The sequence below is a fragment of the Nannospalax galili genome, unplaced genomic scaffold (genome assembly GCF_000622305.1).
Source record: "Nannospalax galili isolate Female #2095 unplaced genomic scaffold, S.galili_v1.0 scaffold290, whole genome shotgun sequence".
NCBI lineage: Eukaryota > Metazoa > Chordata > Mammalia > Rodentia > Spalacidae > Nannospalax > Nannospalax galili.
In genome coordinates, this window is record NW_008331486.1 from 2,841,656 (window position 1) to 2,868,680 (window position 27,025).

Sequence of the window (27,025 nt, forward strand, 5' to 3'; positions counted from 1 at the left end):
TGGGTTTGGTCCTCAGCTCCAAAATAAATAAATAAATAAATAAATAAATAAATAAATAAATAAATAAATAAATAAATAAATAACAATAGAAAAATCCAGAGAGTACTGCTGAACTGCAGGGTTTAGATGCAGATTCTCTAGTCACTGAACATGTCCAGGTGAACAAATCATTCAAGGTATCCTGCCAATTTTACAAAGCTCGTGGTGGGATTAACCCATAAACAAGCTCCCCCTGCCACACTGAGATAATCCTCACTGAAGAGGAACAAACTGTTCCTAAGCCAGATAGAAAAATCCAGAGAGTACTGCTGAACTGCAGGGTTTAGATGCAGATTCTCTAGTCACTGAACATGTCCAGGTGAACAAATCATTCAAGGTATCCTGCCAATTTTACAAAGCTCGTGGTGGGATTAACCCATAAACAAGCTCCCCCTGCCACACTGAGATAATCCTCACTGAAGAGGAACAAACTGTTCCTAAGCCAGAAGGCAATGTTGCACAGAAGAAAAAAACATCCCAGAAGAAACTGAAGAAACAAAAACTTATGGTATGGGAATGAATTGAGCATTAAAAGACAACAACAAAAACCACATATCTGGGCCATCACGACAGATCAGTGGGTAAAGGCACTTGCTGCACAAGCCTAGTAACCTGAATTCAATCCCCGGAACACCCAAAAAGGTGGAAAGAGAGATTCAACTCCACAAAGTTGTGCTCTGATCTCCACATGTGTGCAACAGCATGTGTGCACCCCAACTTCTTCCACTATATACACAGTTATAAATTTAAAAAAATTTTTGCAATCAGGCATAATCACAGACACCTATGATCCAACACTTGGGCAGCAGAGGAAAGAAGATTCCTGTAAATTCAAGGCAAGTCTGGTCTACATAGTGAGTTGTAGGCCACACAGAACTATACAGTGAGACCCTCCCCAAAAAATGTAAAAATAATAACACATGTTCATACATGGGGAAAAGGAGAACATATATATGCAAACACTCCTCAAAATTACAATAACGTAACTCCTGTAGAATTTTGTTATGAAAATGATAACATTTTGTTCTTCAATAGCAAATACCATTTGCTCCAACTAAGTAATTATCATCACTGGTAGCTTAGGGTCTGCTTGGATTTGAATATTCCAAACCTGGGCATGAGGAGTGAACATGCAGAAATTATACACCTGTTAATAAGGAGTAGTGAACTCTTTTTGTTGCTGTTTCTGGTATTTTTGAGGCAGAGCCTCACTATATACCCCAAGCTATCATCAAACTTGTGATCCTCCCACCTCAACCTTCTCAGTGGTGGGATTTTGGGTGTGCACATGCCCTCTAGACCTACTAATTCTAAGTGGACTCATACACTTCCATTTTGTGCCTGGCTTATTTCACTTAGCATGACGTCTTCAAAGTCATCCATATTGCTGCATGTGTCAGCATTTCAAGTGAATGTGTATACTGTATTTTGTGTATCCATTCATTCATCTGGGGTTGTTTCAACCTTTAGTCTATTGTGAATAATCCTGATGTGAGCAGTGATGTACACTGTACTTGAACCCCACTTTCTGTTCTCTTAGCCATGAGGGAAACCTGGTAGATTATTCTAGGCAAAGAAAGACTAAGAGCACAGGCCCTGAGTCAACGTACCTGGTGTGGCTGAGCAAAGCAGGAAGGTCAGGTGGGACCAGCCAGAAGGATGAGGAAAGGAAATGCTGGGGGAACTCATGGACTTGAGTTCTGAAGGAACTGGAAGCCACAGGAGCCTTCTGAACAGAAGGCTGGTCAAGACCTCCTACCTCCCCAGTGCAGTGGGCTCAGCCTTGCCACTACCTGTCATTACCTTCTGAATGAACTGAGGAAAACATGAGACCTGGTAAATAGCCAGTCTCTTGACTTTTATGACATTCCCCTTCAAGTTCCCTTCTTCCTGAACTGATAGCTTCTGCAGTCTATTCCCCTGCTGCTTCTGCAGCCACTGAATATAGATAATCCTTCAGGAATGATTTTCACTTCACTTCTAGATGATTTCCATGACACCAAATTCTCTGCTTATCCCTGACCTTGTATATATCCTAAAATCCAAATTAACATTCCTTTTTATGTGTGTGGGGGGAGAATGATACAGGGTCTCACTATGTAGCCCTGGCTGACCTGGAACTCACTATGTAAATGAGGTTGGAGATCTATCTATCTGCCTCTGCCTCCTGAGTGCTGGAATTAAAGATGCACCACCACACCCAGCAAGATTCCTTTTTTTTTTTTTTTTTGAGACAGGGTCTCACTGTAGCCCCAGATGACCTGGAACTTATTATGTAAACCAGGCTGGCCTGGAACTCACAGCTCTACACAGCTCTATACAGCTATATCCCCACATATAGTTCAAAATTTGTATCCTGAAAGGATTATAATCACAAATAGAAAGAACAGGGGAAGCATGCAGATGTTTTGTCAGAGATCTTTTGTTTGTTTGTTTTGGTCTGATTTGTTTTTCTGTCTTGTTTTATTTAAGTTTCTTCCAAGACAGAGTCCTACAATACAGCCCTGGCTTGCAGAAACTCACAGAGACCCATCTGTTTCTTCTGGGATTAAAAGTGTAAATCATTATGCCCATCAATTGGCATATTTTTTTTAATAAAAGGAACCAAGATTAATAACTAACATCAACAACAGCAAGTAGCATCACTAAAAAAAAAAAAAATGCCTCTATATTCCAAGCACTGAACAAAGCACTTTATAAATATTCAGTCACTTAAACATCGCCTTAACAACCCCAAGAAGGAGGCCTTACTGGTTCAGCAATGAAGTAAAGTTATACTCTCAGAGAGGCTAAATAATTTTCTTATATAGCAAGTAATTTGTAAATACAGGTCTACAAGTGTTCTATTTCATCTGTTTTCAATTACTTCTCAAAACCCAATTCTCTCAGGTCTTTCTAAAATTCATGAATTCAGAGGGCAATTTAAGGTCAACAATGTTTACTATACACTCTTGGCCTCTGTATTATGGAACACATTAAGGCCTAGATAAAAGCCAGTGCTACACACTTTGCCTGCAGGCACATCTCTCTAACCCATTCCAGACAGACTGGTGCTTTCTATTTTTAATGATTTCTAGGAAAGGAAATTCTTGCCTACTAAAGATAGCTTTCAAGCCAAAGGAAGGAAGTATATCTAATTTTGTGCTTTATACAGCTACACCTCCACATATAGTTCACAATTTGTATCCTGAAAGGATTATGATCACAAATAGAAATTATATTTACTAAATACAAAATTAAGCCAGTCACTAGAAAGGGAATCCACTGGACTTTTGGACTTCAAGAGAACATAATTATTCTAGTCCAAAGCACAATGGAACTGACATTACAACAGTTCTCCCTGCTATATTAAATCCACCTCTCCAGGCCGGACATTAATGCACACCTTTGATCCCAGCGCTCAGGAGACAAAGGCAGCCTGATCTACATGGTTCCAGGCCAGCCAGAACTACATAGTGAGACTCTGTCTTTAAAAAAAAAAAAATCTAGCCGGATGTAATGGTGCACGCCTGTAGTCCTAGCACTTGGGAGGCAGAAGCAGGCGGATATCTATGAGTTCAAGGCCAGCCTGGTCTACATAGTGCATTCCAGGACAGCTGGGGCTATAGATAGAGCCTGTCTCAAAAAGACAAAAAAAAAAAAAGTCTAGCCGGGCATGGCGCACACCTTTAATCCCAGCTCTTGGGAGGAAGAGGCAGGTGGATCTCTGTGAGTTTCAGTGTGCATGTCATCGTACACACACATGTAGGTTAGAGGAAAATTTGTAGGAGTCAGTTATTACCTTCCACCATACAGGTTCTATATCAATGGCCTGAAATTATTTCTTTGTAAGTATAGAAATGACTTTTATTAATGGACATAATCTGGCCTAATTAACCCCAGCAAATCCATGCATGCTGTAGGGTCTGAAGACCCACCTCTAGGCAACTTCAATTTGGCACTCCACCCAAAAAGATGAATGAATGCAGGTATGCTTGAGAATTAATACAAACAGTGCAATTAGGGAAGGATGATACTTCCCAGTGGAGCTGGAGAAACCATTTTTTTTAAAGTTTTGGGTTTTTTTAATTTTCTGTTTATGAATGTTATGCCTGCATGTGTGTAAGTGCACCTCTGTCATGCAGTGCCCTCTAGAGGACAGAAGAGGGCATCAGATCCCCTGGAACTAGAATTCAGACAGTTGTTGGCTGCCATGTGGGTACTGGGATTCAAACCCAGGTCTTCTGCAAGAACAGCCAGTGCTCTTAACCACTTAGCCATCTCTCCAGCCCTGGAGAAACCATTTTGAATCAACTATGGATGTGGCCTGAAAGAAGGTTTCAGAGACAGTTCCATCAGCACAAGATGAAGATAGAGACAGCTTCATCTGCACAGATCAAGAGAGATCCAACCACACCATTTTGGGAGACAGACAGTTCTAAAAGACAGCTATGGGAACTAGTGTACTAGAGTTCGGGCCCACTCTTAAAAACTTAATTTAAGAGTCAGTCTATTTGTTCTGGAACTCATAATCTCGTCTCAGCCTGAGTGTTGGGCTTATGGGAATGAACCACTATACCCAGCGTCAACCACTGTTTTAAACAAATACTCATCAGAAGAAGTAATGGAATAATGCCAAGTTATATCAGAAAACTGCAGGAAAATCATCCAATTTTTTTTCTCCCAACTGGTGCTTTCATTTTCTGATCTGGAGATGGCTAATTGCTATATGATTTCAATTCATATTTTATACTGTTATGATAAGCCTTAACAGAAAAAAATATCAAAAAAAATTTGGGGGGGTCTTTTTGAGACAGGGTCTCTCTCTGTAGCCCCAGCTGGCCTAGAACTCACTATGTACACCAAGATGGCTGTGAACTCACAAAGATCCACCTGCCTCTGCCTCCCAGGTGCTGGTATTTAAAGTGCTAGGATTGGGGCTGGAGAGATGGGTCAGTGGTTAAGAACACTGGTTGTTCTGGCAGAAGACTTGTGTTCAAATCCCAGCACCCATATGGCAGCTAACAACTGTCCGTAACTCCAGTCCCAGGGGATCCAACACCCTCTTCTGACCTCCACAGGTACTGCATGACATGGGTGTTCCAACCTACATTCAGGCAATACACGCATACACATAAAATAAAATGATAAATAAAAAAATAAAAAAGCAAGATTTGATGCAATTATTAAAATAAAATAAAAGGCATACACCATCAGGCCCGGCCATATACATGGAATTTTTAAAAAATAAAATAAAGCTTTTTTAAAAGTAAAGTAAGAATTACTTTACTTTAACACAAACACTAGGATTCTGTGTCATTCAATCTAATAACTAAAATGGCAAAGTCACTCAGGGGCAGGTAGTCAACACAGCCTGGATACATTGTACTCAGGAATGATTTACACCCGGGGTTAAGCACAAGAGGATGGGGCAAGATTTTATCATACACAGAACAGCATGCAATTTAAAACTAAAAAACTGTTTATATCTGAATTTTTCTTTCTTTTTTTTTCTTTTTTTTTTTTTTTTTTTTTTTTTTTTTTTTTTTTTGGCTAAAAAAAAAAAAAAAAAAAAAACTTACCCAGGTATGGGGGAAGCTGGCCTTGAACTCAGAGATCCGCCTGCCTCTGCCTCCCGAGTGCTGGGATTACAGGAATGCGCCACCACACCCAGCTTATTTTTTTTTTTAATGTGTATGAGTGTTATGCCTGCATGTAGGTAAGTGCACCCGTATTGTGCAGTGCCCACGGAGGACAGAAGAGGCTATCAGATCCCCTGGAACTGGAGTTACAGACAGTTGTCAGCCGCCATGTGGATGCCGGGATTTGAAACTGGGTCTTCTGCAAGAACATTCAGTGTTCTTAACCACTGAGCCATCTCTCCAACCCCAAAAATAATAAATATTTTTTTAAAAAAAAAAAAGATCTTTGGGCTCCAAATCCCTAAATTCTGTATGGTGTGTCTGAATCTTTATTATAGAAATGGAAATTTTTATACATCTTAGAAATAAAATAAGGCTTGTGGCTCACACCTGTAACCCCAGCACTTGAAAGAAAGTCATAGATACTCTGATATAAATGTTTATATGTGTTTTATTTCCATTTTGACACAGAAAAGTGCTTAAATTACTATTTCTTATTACTTTAAAAGCTCCTCCTAAGTTTCTAATTCTTAATTTTAGAGGATAAACACTTTATAGGAAAAAAGATATTAAAAGTTTTATTTAGTTAAGATGATCTTAGAAAATTTCTTTAATTTTGGCTTAAATTTCCTAAACAGTTTCAATTTCATGATTTCAAGTAACCCTGATAGTGTGTTCAAGGTAAAAGAAGGAAATAGAAGCACTATAAGATTCATGCCTATTTGCTTACCCAACTAGTACAAATTTTTAGCAAGATAAGATCATTTCCTGCCTGACATCTTCAAGAGTTTCGTCTGACAGCTCCTCTGTATGGTTTCCACTACAGGACTTCTCTGGCCTCTCCTGATGTGTGTATTTCTTCTGACAACAGGCTACACACATACTTTACAAAAAACAGACCTTCAGCCAAACCCTCACCACTCAGCCCACACTCTCCCCTAACATGTGACTCTTAAAGGATGTCTTACATAATATGATAGATATATTTTGGAGCTCTGAAATATTAAATATCTACTGAATTTTCCTCAACTTCAGGATTCCATGCGAGTCCTAATCTGTCATAAAAGAAAGAGCTTTCATAAATCATACTCTAAACTTCTTTACTTTTTTTATATTTATTATCTATTATTTTTATGTGTATGCACGTATTGCCTGCGTGTAGGTAAGTGCACCCATGTCGTGCAATGCCTGCGGGAGACAAGAAGAGGCTGTTGGATCACCTGGAACTGGAGTTACTGACAGTTGTTAGCTGCCATGTGGGTGCTGGGATTCAAACCCTGGTCTTTTGCAAGAACAATCAGTGTTTTTAACCGCTGAGCCATCTCTCCAGCCCCACTTTTTTTCTCTTTTAATTATGCTTTATAGTTATAGGCAGATACTGATTCTACTAGATTTTAGGAAATAAAGAAAAAAATTTAATGTAACATTATAAATAAATGATGTTTCCAAAATTTAAGACCCTGGGCTTAGACCCTTGGTTCAGTAGTTAAGAAAAACGCTTCCAGGTTGGAGAGAGGGTTCGGTGGTTAAGAGCACTGACTGCTCTTGCAGAGGACCAGGGTTCAATTCCCAGCACCCACATGGTAGCTACGAACTGTCCTTAACTCCAGTTCCAGAGGAATCCAAAGACGTCTACTGACCTCCGAGGCATTGCACACCATGGGTGCACTCACATGCAGGCAAATAAACTCATACACATAAAAAATAATAAAATATTTTTTTAAAAAAAGAAAGAAAGAAAGAAAGAAAGAAAGAAAGAAAGAAAGAAAGAAAGAAAGAAAGAAAGAAAGAAAGAAAGAAAGAAAGAGAAAAATGCTTCCTGCTCTTTCAAAAAAATCCCATGCCTATTGCCAGCCCCAATGTAGGTGGCTCACAACTTCCTGTAACTCCAGGAGAACCTAATGCTCACTCTGGCCTCCAGATACAAGCACACACATGGCATGTATACACACACAAATAAAAATAAACACACACACATAAATAAATAAAAATAAACCGAAAAAAAGGGGGGGGGGGCTGGAGAGATGGCTCAGTGGTTCAGAGCACTGACTGCTCTTGCAGAGGACCCAGGTTCGATTCCCAGCACCCACATGGTGGCTAGGAACCATCCTTAACTCCAGTTCCAAGGGAATCCGAAGCCCTCTTCTGCCCTCCACGGCATTGCATGACACAGGTGCACTCACATACATGCAGGCAATATACTCACATACATAAAATAATAAAACATTTAAAATATAAAATTTAAAAAAAAAACTAATAAAAAAACTTGCTGGATGTGGGGGTACACGCCTTTGATCCCAGCACTCAGGAGGCAGACACAGACAGATCTCTGCAAGTTCAAAGTTGGCCTGGTCTACATAGTGACTAACAGGCCAGCTGGGGCTACAAATGACCCTGTCTTAAAAAGACAGAAAAAAAAAAAAAAAAAAAAAAGCTTAAGCCTACTGGGTTTGACACACACCTTTAAACCCAGCACTCAGAAGGCAGAAGCAGACAGATCTCTGTGAGGTGGAGGCCAGCCTGGTCTACATACCAAGTTTCAAGTCAGCTGGGGCTACAAGGACACCCTGTCTCAAAAAAAAAAAGAAAAAAAAAAGATTAAAATACATACTTTCAGTTCACTAAGTCTCATTTCATATTTAATAATAGCCTAACATCTTTCTCCAATCAATAATAACCCATTGCAAAAGAAGTAAAATAAACATTTTAATAACTGACAAAGGAGCCAGGCATGGTGGTGCATGCCTGTAGTCCAAGCACTTGGGAGGCAGAGGCAGGCGGATCTCTGTGAGTTCAAAGCCAGCCTGATCCACATAGTGAGTTCTAGGACAGCTGGGGCTACCAGGAGACCCTGTCTCAAAAAGACCAAAAAAAAAAAAAAAAAAACTGACAAAGGATCAGAGAGATGGCTCAGTGGGTAAAGGCCTATGCCAAACAAGCTTGACAATTTCAGTTCAATCCCCAGAACCCACATAGAGGTGGAAGCAACCCACTCCACAAAGTTGTCCTCTGACCTCCACATGTGTATTAGTCAATTTTCTGTTGCTGTGATAGAAACACTCACCAAAGCAACTTAAACAAGGAAAAATTTATTTGAGCTTAGTGTTCCAGGGGAATTATAGTCCGTCATGGCAGGGAGGCATGGTGGCAGGGGGTGGCTGGAGTAGGAGCAGAAAGCAGAGCACTCACATCATCAAGCAGGCACAGGAAACAAGAGCATGACTTGAGATCCAGCAAGGCTTTAGAACTCTCTAAGCCTGCCCCGAGTGATGTGCTTCCTCTAGCATAGCCACACCTTCTAAGACCCCCCAAAACAGCACCACTAACTGGGAACAAAAATGTCCAAATACTTGGAGCCTATAGGGGTCATTCTCATTCAAACTGTCACAACATGCATGTTGTGACATTCCTCTGAAGCCCCCAAAATAATAATAGAAGGTTTTTATTTAAAAATCTGAAAAAGCAAGCCAGGGGTGGTGGCACAAGCCTTTAATCCCAGATTCAGGAGGCAGAGGCAGGTGGATCTATGTGAGATCCAGCCTGGTCTACACAGTGAGTTCCAGGCTATCTGGGGCTACAGGGAGACCCTATCTCAAAAATGACCAAAAAGAAAAAAGGTAAAATCTGAAGAAGCAGCTAAGTGTGGTGGCACACACCTTTATTCCCAGCACTCAGAAGGCAGAGGCAGGCACATCTCTGTTAAACGAAGATTGGCCTAGTCTAGTGAGCCCCAGGTCAGCCTGGTCTATAGAGAGATCCTGTCTCAAAAAAATGAAAACAAAGGAGCAAGATTGAGAGATGGCGCAGCAGTTAAAGAGTCTGCTCTTGCAGAGGACCCAGGTTCAATTTCTAGCACCCACATGGAGACTAACAACTGTATGTAACTCCAATTCCAGGGGCTCTGATGCCCTCTTCTGACCTCCTTGAACATTGCATGACATGGGTACACTTACATATATGCAAGCAATACACTCATACACATTAAATAATAAAAATAATAAATTTTTTAAAAAATTTGAGACAGGGTTTCCCTGTAGCTACAGCTACCCTGGAACTTGCTATGTAGACCAGGCTGGCCTTGAACTCACAGAGATCTACCTGCCTCTATCTCTGCCTCCTAAGTGCTAGGATTAAAGGCATGTGCCATCATAACTGGCAAATAAAAATTTTTTTTAAAAAGTTGAAAAAAATGGCTGGGCGTGGTAGTGCATGCCTCTAATCCCAGCACTCAGGTGGCAGAGGCAGGTGGATATCTGAGTTCAAGGCCAGCCTGGTCTACATAGTGCGTTCTAGGACAGCTGGGGCTACAGGGAGACCCTGTCTTAAAAAAGACAAAAAAAAAAAAAAAAAGTTGAAAAAAACAGAGCTGAAGAATTGGCTCAGCGGATGAGAGACTGCTCTTTCAGAGGAGCCGGGTTCAATTCCCAGCATCATGGCGGCTAACAACCATCTGTAACTCCAGTTCCCTGAACCCTCTTCTGACTGCCACGGCACTGCACACATACATGCAGACAATACACTCATACACATAAAAAATAAAAATATTAAAAAAAAAGAAAAAAGGAAAAAGAAAAAGAAAAAAGGTTGAACACAAACAAAAGAACAAAACTGAAAAAGTCCAAATAAACTTCTGAAGCAAGTACTTTAGTCTTTCCTTGTAAAACTTCAATATAAACCCAAATATGCTTGAATTTAATTCAAATTATCTACTTAGCCTTAGATGTTACGGTTTGATACAGAATCTGCCCACTAGTTAATATTGTAGAAGAGAGCACAAAGAGTCTGAAAATTTTTTGTTTACTTAAATTACTTTCTCTCTCTTGAGACAGGGTCTGCCTGCATGGCTCAGGCTGGTTTCTACTTCTCAAGCATTCTGCTTTAACCTCTTAGATGCTGGGATTACAGATGTGTGCCACCACACCGTGCTAAGTGTATACAAATTAAAATATATTAAAATGATATAGTCTTAAAAAGTACAGGACTGGAATATTTATTCAATATATTTTTTTAAAAAACACATCTGAGCTGGGCATGGTGGCACATGACTGTAGTCTCAGCACTTGGGAGGCAGAGGCAGGCGGATCTCTGTGAGTTCAAGACCAGCCTGGTCTACACAGTGACTTCCAGGCCAACTGGGGCTACAGGCAGACCCTGTCTCAAAAAGAGAAAAAAAAAAAAAAAAAGATGAGACTATCCCCCATAAGCTCCAAGTATTTGAACATTTTGTCCCCAGTTAGTGGCACTGGAGCTGTTTTGCAAGGTCTTAGAAGGTGTGGTCTTGCTGGAGGCAGCACTTCACTAGCAGTGGGCTTAGAGTTCTTAAGCCTTGCTGAGTCTAAAGTTGCATTCTTACTTCCTGTGCCTGCTTGAAGATGTGAGAGCTTAGCTTCTACTCCAGCCACCTCTGCCACCATGCCTCCCCGCCATGATGGACTCTTGCCCTTTTGGAACCATAAGCTAAATAAACTCTTCCTTTTGAAAGTTCCCTTGGTCATGGTGTTTCTATCAAAGCAACAGAAAAGTGACTAATACAAGGTCACAGAACAAGTTCACAGAGGAACAATCAGCACAGCCAGAAAATGCTGGAGACCAATCTTGAAAGTTCTTGTCAAACAGGCTGCCAAGTAATAATCAGCCCAAGTGTGGAAGAAAATTACCAAGGACAAAGAACACCTGACAGGGCAAGCAGGAACAGACGCTGGAGCCCACATACTGCCTGTTCCCACCACCCTGATAGGAAAAATGCTCAAATTCCTACAAAAACAATTCGGTAGTATCTTGCCATGGTAGTAAAGAATGGCAAGCCCTGGTGGTAACTCCTAAAGCTACTCTCACCTAATAAAGCTTACAAGTATGTTGAAAGGATCAAAGTATTTCCAAATAATTTAATTGTATCTCAGGAAAAACTCCCAAGAAATGTATAAGGTCGGGGGTAGAGAGAACCTCCAAGTACCTCTACAATGTCAAGCACCTCAGCAAAAATTATCAGGTATGCTAAGAAGGAATAATGTATGAGAAAAATCAACCAACCCAGAACTGACAATAAAATAGCTATTATACAGCTGGGCATGGTGGCCACATGTAGAACCCCCACACTTCAGAGGAAAAGGCAGGACGACTCTAAATTTGAAACCAGCCTGGACTATCCAGCAAGAACATACCTCAAATGTCTCAAAAAGACAAGGAAAAAGATTACCAGGTTAATAAAATGCAACCAGTCATGCAGGAAGTGTGTGCCCTCCATATGACTTTACCTCTGTGGTATTCCTTCCTGAACTTCCAGCATTCCAGTTATGAAAAAAAACCCAGACAAGTCCCAGCTGAAAGACATTCTATAGAATACCTGACCAGTACTCCTCAAAGCTATTAGGGTCACCAAAAATAAGAAGGGATACTGGGGGGGGGGGTAGAATAAAGTATAAATTTTAATTCATTTGGGGGGGGTCTTTTGAGACAGGGTCTCATTATGTAGCCCCCGCTGTCCTGAAACTCTTATGTAGACCATCCTAGGATCTCACAGGGATCCGGATTTAAGGCACGCACCACTACACCCAGCTCAGTTAAGAGTATTATTTTTACTCAGGAGGCAGAGGAAGAGGCAGGCAGATCTCTGTGAGTTCAAGGCCAGCCAGGTCTACATAGCAAGTTCCAGGACAGCTGGGGCGCTGGGGCTACAGGAGACCCTGTCTCAAAAAAAGACTGAAAAAAAAAAAAAGAGTATTTTTTTAAGAGTGTGTGTGTGTGTCTGTGTGTCTGTGTGTATGTGAGCAAGCACATGTAAGCTCTGGGTACATGAGCACATGTAAGCTTCTGGGTAAGCCAGAAGAGGTGTTTGATCCTCAGAGCTGGAGTTAACAAGCAATGAGCAAGAACCGCCCAACATGGGTCCTGAGATGGAAACTGAACCAGGGTCCTCTGAAAGAGTAACAACTACAAAGCCAGATCTCTAACCCACAAGAATTTCTTGTTTTGTTTTGTTGAAATGATCTCACTATGTAGCCCTGTCTGGCTATGTAGACCAGGCTAGCCTCAAACTCAGAGATACACCTGCCTCTGCCTCCCAGAGTGCTGGAATTAAAGGTGTGCACCACCACACCTGGCAAGAATATAATATATACAATCACACCTTTTCTCAGATGTCTTGTACTACAGTTCACATAAAAAAGTAGAAAATTGGGGCAGGAGAGGTGGTACAGCAATCAAGAGCACTTGTTGCTCTTGCAGAGGACCCAGGTTTGGTTCCCTGAACCCAGATGGCAGCTTGCAATTGTAACTCCAGTTTCAGGGGATCCAACACTCTCTTCAGGCCTCCACAGGCACTGCACACACATAATACACTTACATGAAGGTAATACATTCATACATATAAAACAAAAATAAATAAAATTTTAGGTAAAAACTCTCGAGAAAAAATTATGATGGTGTTAGGGCTGGAGAGTTGGCTCAGCAATTAAGAGCACTGGTTGCTCTTGCAGAAGACCAGGGTTCGATTTCCAGCACTCACATGGGGGTTAACAATCATCCATAACTCCAGTTCCAGGGGAATCCAACAACCTCTTCTGATCTCTACAGGCACTGCATGACATGGGTGCAGTTGCATACATGAAGGCAATACACTCATACACATAAAATAAAAATAATTTGGGGGCTGGAGATATGGCTCAGCGGTTAAGAGCACCGACTGCTCTTGCAGAGGGCCCAGGTTCAATTCCCAGCACCCACATGGTGGCTATGATCCTTAAGTCCAGTTCCAGGGGAATCCTAAGCCCTCTTCTGACCTCTGCAGCATTGCACAACATGGGTGCACTCACATACATGCAGGCAATACACTCATACACATACAATAAAAAATAATTAATTAATTAATTAATTAAAAATAATTTTTAACATTTTTTTTTTAAATCATGGTGGCGTAGCCTATGATCCTGGTACACAGAGGCTGAGGCAGGAAAGAGTTTGAGACCAGTCTGGCTACACAGCGAGACGGCACCATAGAGAAATCATGTAAGGAAAGGGCAATTATCCAAAAGTTCACTCCATGAATGAAGCACGATTAATATCCCAAGGCTATGGATCCTATAATATATGCTTAGGCATATGGCCAATTATTTTAAATTTTCAAGGAAAATACAGTGATTCCTGTCAGGTAATATGAAAACTACAAGCTCTGGCTAGTTCAGGCTTTTTGTTTTAGCCCTCTCTTAAGTTCCTTCTATGAAGCCTAAGGATGTGGCTCAGTTGGCAGAAAACATGAAGTCCTAAGTTCAATCACCAGAACTGCATAAGCTGAGTGTGGCGATACAAACCTGGGAACCAATACTTTATAGTGGAGGCAGCAGGATCTTAGTTCAAGTTATCCAAACATAGCAAGTTTAAGGCCAGCCTAGACTATGTAAGACTATGTCTGTCTGTCTGTCTCTTTCTCTCTCTCTCTCTCTCTCTCTCTCTCTCACACACACACACACACACACACACACACAGCGCAAACATACATTGCTTCTATTAAAGTCATGTTTGTTATGTTTTTGTTTCTTCAAGACAGGGTCTTATTATGTAGTCCTGGCTGGCCTGAAGCTATGTAGAACAGGCTGGCCTTGAACTCACAGAGATCTGCCTGAATCTGCTTGCCCAAGCAACCACGTCCAGCTATTAATGTCATCTATGAAGATCTTTCTTCAGGGGCAGCTAGTCAACAACAACACAAAAAACAAAAAAAAAACAAAAAAAAAAAAACACTAGGCATGGGCCAGCGAGATGGATAGGACAGTAAAGGCACTTGTCACGCAAGCCTGGCAAACAGTTCAATCTCCAGAACCCATGTAAAAGTAGAAGACAACTAACTCCACAGCTCCAGTTCCTATATGGCTAACAATCATGTAACTCCAGTTCCAGAGACCTGAGATCCCTTCTAGCCTCCGGTTTGCATGCTTGTGGTACACTTACATACACACAGGCAAACACTCATATACATAATAATAAATAAAGTACAACAGAGAAAGAAATATTGGGAGAATGAGATTATAATATAAAATACTGAACCTATCTTCTTATGTCTATTAAATTCCTTACTATAAGTAAAATGCTATTACAAATAAAAACTCATAGTTTGACCAGTTTAAAAACTAGGGTCAGCCAGGTGTGGTGGCACAGGCCTTTAATCCCAGCACTCTCGAAGCAGAGGCAGGCAGATCTCTGTAAATTCAAGGCCAGCCTGGTCTACATAGTGAGTTCCAGGACAGCTGGGGCTACATAGAGACCCTGTCTCAAAAAGACCAAAATATAAATAAACAAATAAAAAAATTAAAAATTAGGATCACACACAGGGGCACACACCCATAATCCCGGTATTTGGGAGGTAAAGGCAGGAGGATCGGGAATTCAAGGTCATCCTTGGCTACAGTGGCCTGTCTCAAAACAAACAAAAATGATTTCAGGGCTAGGAGTGAAATTTGGTGGTAGAGCATTTATTTGTCTAGTTCACAAGAAACCTTGGGTTACATCTTAAGCACTACAGAAATAATTTTAATATTATTATTTTAATCCAGGACAGGTTAAGAATCCTAATCCTGCTGGCATGGTGGCACATGCCTTTAATCCCAGCACTTGGAGAGCAGAGACAGGCAGATCTCTTTGGGATTGAGGCCAGCCTGGTCTACACAGGGAGTTCCGGGCCAGCTGGGGATACAGGGAGACCCTGTCACAGAAAGACAAAAAAAAAAAAAAAAAAAAATCCCCATCCTAGACATCCAAAATCCTTTACAAATTCAAAAAATGCGTGAGTACCAATGTGGCACTATAAGCATAAAATTGCACACTTGACTTCACATGATGAACTGCAATGAAAATTCTGGTGCACTGAAAATGCCAAATAGAACAGCTTTCCAACTATGCAACACACTGTACTTGAAGCCAGTGAATTCTGTGTTAAGACTTGGGCTATATTTCTGAAATCTCTCATTATGTATAGACACATATTCCAAAATTTGCATTAACTCTAAATTTGAAGCATTCTGGTCCCAAACATTTCAGAAATGGGTTGTCCAACCTGTAAAAGCAAACCTTTATACACCAAACCGTGTTGTCTTTGCCACTTCCTAGCTGGGTCACTCTTGACAAATCCCTGTTTCCTTAGTCTCAGAGAAGCCAAGCTGCTCTGTCTGTGGAATAATGCCAACTGTCTAATAATAAGATGACAAACAGTCTTGCCTGTCCTTCTCTATTTCAGTGCCTACTGATGAAGAGAAAAATCTAGCGGTCCAGGGGTGAAAGGAAGAAGGGACATTAATCAGCTAACAGGTGTGGGTCAAACCAACATGACCAGTCCACATTCCTGAATGTATGTTACAGTCTTGCCTTTAAAACTAATAGACTGGGGCTGAAGAGATGGCTCAGTGGTTAAGACCTCTTGCAGAGGACCTGGGTTTGATTCCCAGCACCCACATGGCGGCTACGAACCGTCCTTAACTCCAGTTGCAGGGGAATCCAAAGCCCTCTTCTGACCTCCAAGGCATTGCATGACATGGGTGCACTAACATATATGCAAGCAATATACTCATACACATAAAAATAATAAATAAAATGTTAAAAAAAAACAACTCATAGACTGCCCTCCAATTGAAAGCTTTTCACATTTTGTGTTATCCCTCCCTCTTACCTACAGTCAATCAAAGTCTATTGCAAACAACCCAGGCTTTCCTTCCAAGTCTGATCTCACTGAGCACTTGTGGAACCTGTCCCAAGACTGTCTTTTTCTGGATGGAATCTGTGTTGGTTCCATAAACGCTTTTATTATTGAGACTCTTCCACCTCAAGTTTAAGTTTCTACTTGGCAATCAACCTAAACACTGAACAACTTAGAATAAAACATACAATGGATTTAAGATCTACATCCTTTATTAAATGTAGAGTATTTCTCAATAAATTGAAAGGGCTTGCAACAAAAAAGCATAATGTAAGCAAGTAATATATTTGAGACATGACTTCTACTCTTTCAGTAAATTTTACTGATATTAATACTATCAACAAATCCTAAAACTAGCACCACCCACTCCTCATTCTGGCTTCAACATTTCTCTATTACCCTTGCCCAAATTTTTTTTTTTCCCCCCAAAAGGCCAATCTGACATTCACTTCTTTAGGGAGTCTTTTTTTTTTTTTTTTTTTGCTTTTTTGAGACAGGGTCTCCCCGTAGTCCCATCTGGCCTGGAGCTCACTATGTAGGCCAGGTTGGCCTTGAACTCACAGAGATCACCTGCTTCTGCTTCAACTGCTGGGATTAAACGCTTGAGCCACCACGCCCAGCACTCTTCAGTGAATCTTTAGAGCCCTGAAAAACCTGAAACTTATTAATTCATTAGCCCCTTCAGTCTTCCCAACCACCCTCTGTCCCCAGCTTCCTCAAAGTGCTATTCACAACTTTCTGCTGATTACCCTTCCCTTTCCATGGTCTAGAAAATGATAATGCATTAACAGCAGTGGTTATCTGACACTAGCATGTATCATCAAAATCTCAAAACAAATTTCTAAGGTATAGACCATTGGATTTTGGGGGGTTTTGGGGTTTTTTTGGCATTTTTGAAACAGGGTCTCCTTGTAGCCTCAGCTGTCCTGGAACTCACTATATAGACCAGGCTGGCCTTGAACTCACAGAGATCTGCCTACCTCTGCCTTCAAGTGCTGGGACTAAAAGTGTGTGCTACCACGCTCAAGGTACAGGCCATTGTTACAGATGAGGAAACTGATTTGCAAATTCCATGTTGCTCTTCAAGGTCACATACCTGGCTTGAAATCATTCCAGTCACTGCTGCAGTAAGATGTAGTAAGGAAGCCGGGCATGATGGCACACACCTTTAGTCCCAGTGCTCGGGAGGCAGAGGAAGATGGATCTCTGTGAGTTCAAGGCCAGCCTGGTCTACACAGTGAGTTCCAGGATAGCTGGGGCTATAGGAGACCCTATCTCAAAAAGACCAAAAGAACAGAAACAAAGATGTAGTAGGGAGTGGGGGCACATGCCTGCAACCCCAACACTCAAGAAGCTGAGAAAAGAATCCTGTTAAGGCCAGTCTGAGCTACAGCACATACCCTTCTCATGTAGAAATATACAAAAATGGAGCTGCTTGCAAAGGGAATGCTATTGTCAAATATTTTCTTCCTTTAGTTAAAAAAAACCTGCAATTTAATGATACATAAAATGGAAATCAATAAAGTAAGAATCAATAAAGGGGGCTGAAGAGATAGCTCAGCGGTTGAGTGTCTCCTGCTCTTGCAGAGGACCCCAATTCAGTTCCCAGCATCCATGTCAGGAGGCTCACAAATACCTATAACTCCAGCTACAAGGATCTGGTGATCTTTTCTGGGCTTCGATGGACACCCTGTACACAGATATACACACAGACACAGACATATTCATGTAATCCAAAAATTAAAGATGAGTAGAAGACACATAATCCATTTTTTTTCTCTTGGGAAACTAACAGTGCTCCTGAAGGTAGAATTCATTTGTCCTCACAATCCAGGCAAACCAACTCATAGTATGATCTCTACTCTGAATGCTTGCAAAATGGAACACCAAACCAATTACCTGCTGCTATATACCTTACACCAAAGTTTTACTATGATTATGAATCAGCACTCTGGTTAGACTTGGCAAGGGCACATCTCTGTTCTTCATGGACACTCACAGGGAAATTTGATGGGGATCTGGAGGAGTAGGAGCTGTACTTAGGATAGACCATTCATGCCCACAGCTAGCAAGCTGGTGCTGGGTGTCAGCTGGGAGCTCAGCTGGGTGAGAATCAGGAACTTCAGCTTCTTTCTTATCCAGGCCACTCATGACTCATGAGCTCCTCACAGCACAGCACAGCAAGGTAGTTAGGTTCCAAAAGGAATGGCCCAATCCCAAACATCAATCAGTTCACCTGAGCCATATTCCACCAGCAGTAGTTACAAAGGACTGCCCTGGTTAAAAGACAGGGACACAGACCACCAATGCATGAAAGGGATATTGAGGCCATAGTTTGAACAGAACATGAAATAAAAGACATTATAGTAGGGGGCTGGAGAGATGGCTCAGCGGTTAAGAGCACTGACTGCCCTTGCAGAGGACCTGGGTTCGATTCCCAGCACCCACATGGTGGCTATGAACCGTCCTTAACTCCAGTTCCAGGAGAATCCAAAGCCCTCTTCCGACCTCCACGGCATTGCACGACACGGGTGCACTCACATACATGCAGGCAATACATCCATACACATGAAATAAAAATAATAAAATATTTTTTTAAAAGACATTATAGTAGACGTCCTTGAGAAATATGTCACACCAATGGGACAGTTATGTATCAGAATATCCCAAAGCTGACTTCTATTACTAGAAGTTTATTATTGGTTGTTAATGAGTAAGCTTTTCCTGGAAAGGACAGAGCAAAGAAATTGAAGGCAATAACTAGAATTTCTCCTCCCATTGACTAAAACGAATAGTAATTATCTTCAGAGTCCACTGACTGGGGGTGGGGGGGATTATGAGTAGGTATTTCTCACAATAAGTCATTTTTAAAAATGAAAATGAAGGCCACCTTTAATCCCAGCAGGAGGCAGAGGCAAGCAGATCTCTGAGTTCAAGGCTAGCCTGGTCTACATAGTGAGCTTAAGGGCAGCTGGGCTACAGGGAGACCCTGTCTCAAAAGGACCAAAAATAATTAATAAATAAGTAAATAAATGAATAAAATAAAAATGAAAATCAGTGGTCTCTCACCAAAAAATTAAACATACTAAGTTGGAAGAGCCTTGACATCACTTGAGTCTACCGCCCTTATCGATTAAATACTAGAAAACAGCTTTTCTTATTTATTTTTCAATAAAAGTCAGGAAAACCTCTTACTTTTATTTAGTAAAATTCTAAAATTATCTTTATTCCTTCATTTCACTCTGTTGTCACTAGGGTAAAAAGAAAGGAAAAGCTGAGACACCTGCAGCCTGTTTCAATGAGGGTTTACTGGCAGAGAAAAACAGATTACACAACCAATGTTGGAAAAAGATGAACAGAACCCCTAGGGCATGTAGGAAAGAAAGGACTCCACCTGCAAAGCTCTGGGGATCTCACAAGTCACTGGAGTATACTTTAAACACTGTTCTTACACAAAGACTGTCCTTACATAAGCCACAGTTGTCTTTCTGAGAACTAGGGCCAAGAAAAGTCTGCTGAGATGATTTATCCAGAAGTTCCCACACCCTGAAGCATAAGGAATTCTTTAGAAGGGTAAAATTTCTGTAGGCGGGGCTGGAGAGATGGCTCAGTGGTTAAGAACACTGACTGTTCTTGCAGAAGACCCCAGTTTGAATCCCAGAACCCACATGGCAGCTAATAACTGTCAGTAACTCCAGTTCCAGGGGATCCAACAGCCTCTTCTGTCCTCCGCCTGCATTGCAGGCAATACACGCATACACATAAAAATAATTAAATTTTTTTTATTTTTATTTATTTATTTATTATTTATTTTATGTGTTTGCGTGTATTGCCTGCATGTAGGTAAGTGCACCCGTGTGGTGCAATGCCCGCAGCAATCAGAAGAGGACGTCAGATCCCCTGGGACTGGAGTTACGGACAGTTGTTAGCTGCCATGTGGTGCTGGGATTCAAACTGGGGTCTTCTGCAAGAACAGTAAGTGTTCTTAGCCGCTGAGCCATCTCTCCAGCCCCAATAAAATATTTTTTTTTAACGTCTGTAGGCTACAATGTAACAATTGTGGTGATTTTATCATGTTATTGATAAAAATAAGTAACAACTGGGACTGGAGGAATGGCTCAGCAGTTAAGAGCACTGGCTGCAGGCCAGGAGTGGTAGTGCACGCCTTTAACCCCAGCAGCTACAAAGAGCACTGACTGCTCTTACAAAGGACTCAGGTTCGATTTCCGGCACTCACTAACAATCATCCATAACTCCAGGGGATCCAACGCCTTCTTCTGACCTCCACAGACATTTGCACAACATGGGTGCCCTTACACACATGCAAGTCATAGACTCATACACATAAAAATAATAAAAATATTTTTTTTAATAATAAAAGGCCACGTGTGGTGGCACACACCATTAATCCCAGCACTCTGGAGACAGAGGCATCTTGTCTCTGTGAATTCTAGGCCAGCTGGGGCTGGAGGGAGACCCTGTCTCAAAAAGACCAAATGAAGGAGAGTGCCTCTCAGACCCCCTCCCCATCCTCTGAGAAAGAGCTGCCCTCTGCCTGACTCTGGAAATCCCCTCCATTGTTCAAACTCTTTCCTGGTACATTTGTTTATGGTTTCTATGGAAATGGTCTGGGGCAGGAGAGGAAGTTCTGCCCCAGGTAAGTTAGCCAATGGCTGTATAGGTTAAGGCTCTGGAAATCAGCCCTAGATTGTTCAAATCCCTTTCCTGGTTCTTCTGTTTATGGTTTCTATAGAAATCCCCTGCTCTGCAGTTTTTATGTTTAAAAGCCCTCCATTTCCACAGCTCTGGGTCACAGTGCAGCTCCCAAGCCTGCCTGCATCCCCAGCCAGTCAGACTCAACACAGAAGATAAGTTTTCCTGAGTCTCAGTGTCCGAACAGTCAATTCAGGGAATTCTTTGGGCCCCAAACATTGTGATAATAATAATAATAATAATAATAAAGTAAACAAGAACAGAAGCACCATGAATTCATGAGAACCTCTACTAAATGCCATTAGTACTTTGTCACAGGGGCACCTATATAAAATAGTATGTACATGAAAATATTTGATTTGGATAAATTTCTTAGGAAACACCAAATACAGTTCAACTACTGGTAAACATTTGAGTAAAGTACATTTGAAAACTCTGTGGACTGGGTTTAGAGGCACACATCTATAATCTCAGCACTCAGGAGGCTGAGGAAGGAGGACGACAAGTTTCATTCCAACCTGGGGTACACAGCAAGACCCTGTCCCTAAAAAAAGAAAAAAAGAAAAAAGGAGGGCTAGGCAGATGGCTCAGTAAAACACTTGCAGAGCAAGCTTGAGGACTGAAGTTTGAATCCCCAAACCCATGTAATGCTGGGCATCTATAACTCCAATGCTCCTATTGCAAGTTGGGAGGCAGAGACGGGAGAATCCCCAGAAGGCAAGAGGTCAGCTAGCCTAAAACAGACACCCTGTCTCAAACAGGTGGAAGTCAAGGAGTGACACCCGGTTGTCCTACCGTCAAGCGCACTACAGCATAAACACGCTCAAACTCAGACACACACAAATATGCACACATATACACGTATACACATCATATGCATATAAACACGCACCATACATATATACAAAAAAGGGAAGGAAAACACTGCAATAAAAAGATGATTTTTTTTTTCTTTTTGTCTTTTTGAGACAGGGTCTCCCTGTAGCCCCAACAGGCCTGGAACTCACTATGTAGACCAGGGTGGATTCAAATTCACAAAGATCCATCTGCCTCTGCCTCCTAAGTGCTGGGATTAAAGGTAGTCTCCCTGCAGCCCCAGCTGGTCTGGAACTTACTAAGTAGACCAGGCTGGCCTTGAATTCACAGAGATTTACCTGCCTCTGCTGAGATTAAAGGCATGGGCCATCACACCAAGCAAAAAAAGATTTTTAAGTAGATTTTACATTTTGAGAGAGAGAGAGAGAGAGAGAGAGAGAGAGAGAGAGAGAATGAATTTGCTGGAGTGCGCAGGCCACTAAACATTTGTGGAGGTCAGGGGACAACTTACAGGAAGGTAGTTAGTTCTTCCATCTTTAACATGGGCTCTGGACATTCAACTCAAGTCATCAACCTTGGCAACAAGTGCCTTTATCTGTTGAACCATCTTGCCAGTGCTCCAGAAATTAAAGATTCATTCTGGTATATGTCACCACCCAAGGATTTCTCATGTGGCTGGATTCAGTAATTAAACTTTTCCAATACAGATTCTTTATTTCTCTTACAAATCACTGAGGCCATTTCTTCCTTTTTAACTTATATCTTAATGATATAAAACTAGATTTGGACAATATAAATATTACTATTTTATAAAAATGTGAGAATCCTCTCTATTTATTGATGACTTTAAAATAATTTTTAAATTTATTTTTTATTTTGTACGTATTATTGTTTTGCCTGCATGCACTATCCAAGGAGGCAAGAAAAGGATGTTGGATCTTCTGGAGCTCCAACTGAACTGGAGTTACTACACACTGTTAGACACCATGTGGGTGCTGGAACTGAACCTGGGTCCTCTACAAGACCAACCAGTGCTCTTGACTGCTGAACCATCTCTCCAGGTCCATAACTTTTTTTATTTTGATGATGGGTATTTAACCCAGGCCCCAAGCAAATGCTAAGCAGGTGTTTACCACTGAGTTATGTACCCAACCCCGTCAATGAGAATTTTATTATGATTAGTCAGCAGTGTCTTTAATGAAGTGATTATCTATTGTTAGAAAAGGAAGCTAACGGCAACTAAATTAGCCTAAATCGAAAATCTTTACTTTGAGCAGTTGTTCTTTTAAAATTTGTACCCAGTAACTCTATACTTTTGAAATTATCACAATACAACAAAACCTTGATTGCCAACTTTAGGCTCTGAGGAAACCACATGTGATCACCTTCAACATGAATGCTCATCTAGAGATGAATTTCCAAGACACTGTTCCACAAGCTGCTAGCTAATGTGGCTCTGAAATGTCACCCAAAGGCTTTTAACCTGGGTCAGCACTATTAACACATAATGGAAACATTGAGAACTAGGGTCTGGCAGAAGACCATCAGGTCACTGGGGATGTACCCTGGATGGGGACTGTGAGATGCCTGTCTCTGTCTTTATGTTCCTTGGCCATGAAGTAAGTAACTTTGTTCTGCCACATACTCACTCCATGTGTTGCCAGACCTGAAAGCAATGGGGTCAGTTAATCATAGACATGCAAAACTGTGAGCAGAAGAAAAAAAAAAAACACATTTCTCCTTTTAAGTTCATTATTTCAGGTATTTGTTATAGTGACAGAAAACTACCGACGCACAGGCACAAAGGCTTTCAAGGCACATGGAATGTTCAAGGAGAGAACTCATGGGCAACAAATGACAAAACAACACAAAGAGGTACCTAGCATTAGAGCGAAACGTTTCCACAACAGCTGCCAGGTTTATGAAAATCCATGCACCTCTCCTTTTGCTTAGCTTGTGGTGAAGATGGCCATTTCAAAGCTGACTGCAGCAGAAGGGAACCCACAGCTAGCAATATGGAATCTCTGATAGGTTGTGGAGCACTTTGGAAAACCTGGGATGAAACAGAAAGCAAGGCCACACATAACTGTGCTTATGCATTCACAGGGTTCTCCAGAGAAAACAGAACTTACAGACTTATTACAAGGAATTTGCTCATGTAATAATGTCTGAAAAATCTGAGATCAGTACTCAGCAGAGACCTAGGAGAGCCAATGGTATGGTATTAATCCAGTATGAAGGCCTGAGGACAAGAGAGCTGATGGGGCAAGTTCTGGTCCAAGGGCCAACAAACAGCTCAAGAGCCAAGGTTTTGTGTTAAACCCAAAATCAGCAAAAAACCAATGTCCTAGCTCAAGGAATCAGGCAGGAGTTAGGCCTTGCTTAGTATTTTATTCTGCTCAGGTTTTCAAAGGACTAGATGAGGGCAATGTGCTCTGCTCAGTCTATGCATTCAAATGTTAATCTCAAAAACCAGGTAGGCAGCACACTCTGGTAATCCCATACCTGAGAGGCAGAAGCAGAACTGCTACAAATTCAAGGCCAGTATTATATAGATACTGAGTGCTAACCCAACAAAGATATATTAAGAGCTTGTCTCAAAAGAGAAGAGAAAAAACACCAAAATTAGTCTCATCCAGAAACACATTTAGAAAACTATATGACCAAATGTCTGGGCACCCAGTGGCCCCATCAAATTGACATATAAAATTCACTATCATCATTGTCTTAACTGCTACAAATGCGTGACTTTTTCTACAACTCTTCTCAGACTGCCAACATGGCACTGAAAAGGGTCTGAAACCAGAACTTGGGCTCAGTGGCTCACACCTGCAATCCTAGCATTTGAGAGGTTAAGGCAGGAAGGAAGATCAGGAATTCACAGTCATTCTCAGGTGTTAGAGACCACATGGGGTCACATGAGATCCTGTCTCAAAACAAAACAAAAACTAAAATTAGAAGGGCCTTTAAAATCTAGTAACAAGTACTAGACAGAGAAATCATGATTCTTCATGGACAACTACCCTACAGCTCTTCCCTTAAACGGTCAAACACAAGCAGAGACTTTCCTCCCAATCTGTGGAACAAAGGAACAGAGAACAATGGTGAGGTGAACAGCAAATATTTGGTGATTTAACTCTGAAGATACACACCACTGCTGAAAGTGAACTGCCCTTCAATGTCTATTCAACAAAGGTAACTGTTTTGGGCTCGGTGTATCACTTAGTAAAACTCATGTTTAGCATGTTCAAGGCCCTGGATTTCACCCCCTTATTTTCCAAAGAAAAAGCTACTTCTGAAACACACACTTTTTCTTTTTCTTTTTTTTTTTTTTTGGTTCTAAAAGCATGTATAATTTCATCCTTCCTCTGTGTTCCTTATTACACACACACACACACTCTCACACTCACACACACAAACACATATTTGGCCCATCAGAGACCAATCCTGAATGAGAGAGCATTTAGATGTTAAGTCCCTGGAGAGTCAGCACTGTAAGAAAGGAAACTCCAAGGAAAATCACAGGCTTACATAGTCCAAACCAGAAGAGTGAGTCAAGCCAATGGGCAGGTCTAGTCATCTCAAGGCTCATTTAGATTAGGAGCATCCCCTTTGAAGTTCATTCATGTGAGCTACCCATGTGGTTGCTGACAGGCCACAGAAGAGCTGCAGCCGGCTCACTCTTGTGGTGGTTGGCAGGCTGCATGTCAACCACATGATCCTCCCCATGGGTTACTTAGGTTTCCTTGCTCCAGAACTGCCTCACAACACGGCCTCCCCCAGAAACAGAGACAGACAAAGGGAGAGAGAGAGAGAGAGAGAGAGAGAGAGAGCACTGAAGGTAGAAGGCAGTCTTAGTAGGAAGTGAGAGTCCATCACATCTGCTGCACTCCAGTCACTAGAAGAATGCCACCAAGTCCACCACACTCCAGAGGTGGGAAGCTAAGCTTCACCTTTCAAATAAATGGAAAAAAAAGGAAGGAAGGAAGGAAGGAAGGAAGGAAGGAAGGAAGGAAGGGAAACCGTAGTGTTAGAGTGTTTGTCTCTTGCTGCTGAGAGAGAGAGAGACAGAGAGACAGAGAGACAGAGAGAAGGAAGGAAGGAAGGAAGGAAGGAAGGAAGGAAGGAAGGAAGGAAGGAATTCATTATATACATCTCTTGAAAATCACAACAGATAGGCAGGTGTGGTAGTGTATACCTTTAGTCTTAGCACTTGGGAGGCAGACACAGGCAGATCTCTGGGAATTTAAGGCCAGCATGGTCTCTACATAGCAAATTCCAGGCTACATGGTGAGATTCTAGCTTAATAATAATAATAATAATAATAATAATAATAATAAATACATTTAATTAAATTAAAGATTAAAAACTCAGCATAGAAGGCTAGGTGTGGTGGCGCATGCCTTTATTCCCTGGCAGAGGCAGGCGGATCTCTGTGAGTTCAATGCCAGCCTAGTCTACATAGCGAGTTCCAGTAGAGCTGGGGCTAGACGGAGACATTGTCTTAAAAGGACCAAAAAAAAAAAAACCTCACCATAGAGATCTAAAGAATCTCTGAGGAAAATAAAAGTAGCCAAACCAGCTATGCTCTGCTGTAGGCCCAGTTACTCCAGGGCTGAGGCAAGTGGACCCTTTAAACCAATGAGTTTGATGTTGGAAAGATGGCTCAGCAGTTAAGAGCACTTGCTGAAGTTTGGTTCCCAATGCCTATCCATAACTCCCATTCCAAAGGATGTGACATCCTATTCTGGCCTCCTTGGTCACTGCACACTTGTGCTGCATTTACATACATGCAGGTAAAACATTCATATACATATAGGCTGGGCGTGGTGGCGCATGCCTTTAATCCCAGCACTTGGGAGGCAGAGGCAGGCAAATCTCTGTGAGTTTCGAGGCTAGCCTGGTCTACGTAGTGGGTTTCAGGACAACTGGGGTTACAAGGAAACCATCTCTCCAAAAAAAAAAAAATTCATACACAAAAAATATATATTTTTTTAATTTAAATCAATAAGGCTAGGGGGCTAGAGAGATGGCTCGGTGGTTAAGAGCACTGGCTGCTCCTGCAGAGAACCTGGGTTCAATTCCCAGCACCCACATGGCAGCTAACAACAGTCTATAACTCCAATTCCAGGGGATCTGACACCCTTTTTTGACC

General features: G+C 41.5%; 1 protein-coding gene across 2 annotated transcripts in view; it reads right to left on the minus strand.

Annotated features, from left to right (window-relative positions):
* The window catches only part of Scai (suppressor of cancer cell invasion), a 151,122-nt gene that overhangs the window by 111,139 nt on the left and 12,958 nt on the right, over positions 1-27,025 (minus strand). Inside the window, exon 3 of one of the 2 annotated variants that reach the window (XM_029559603.1) lies at positions 23,750-23,923. The exons of the other annotated variant lie outside the window; for it this stretch is intronic. The gene's annotated coding sequence lies outside the window, so the exon portion shown is untranslated. The remainder of the gene's footprint in view (positions 1-23,749; positions 23,924-27,025) is intronic. 2 annotated transcript variants of the gene reach the window in all.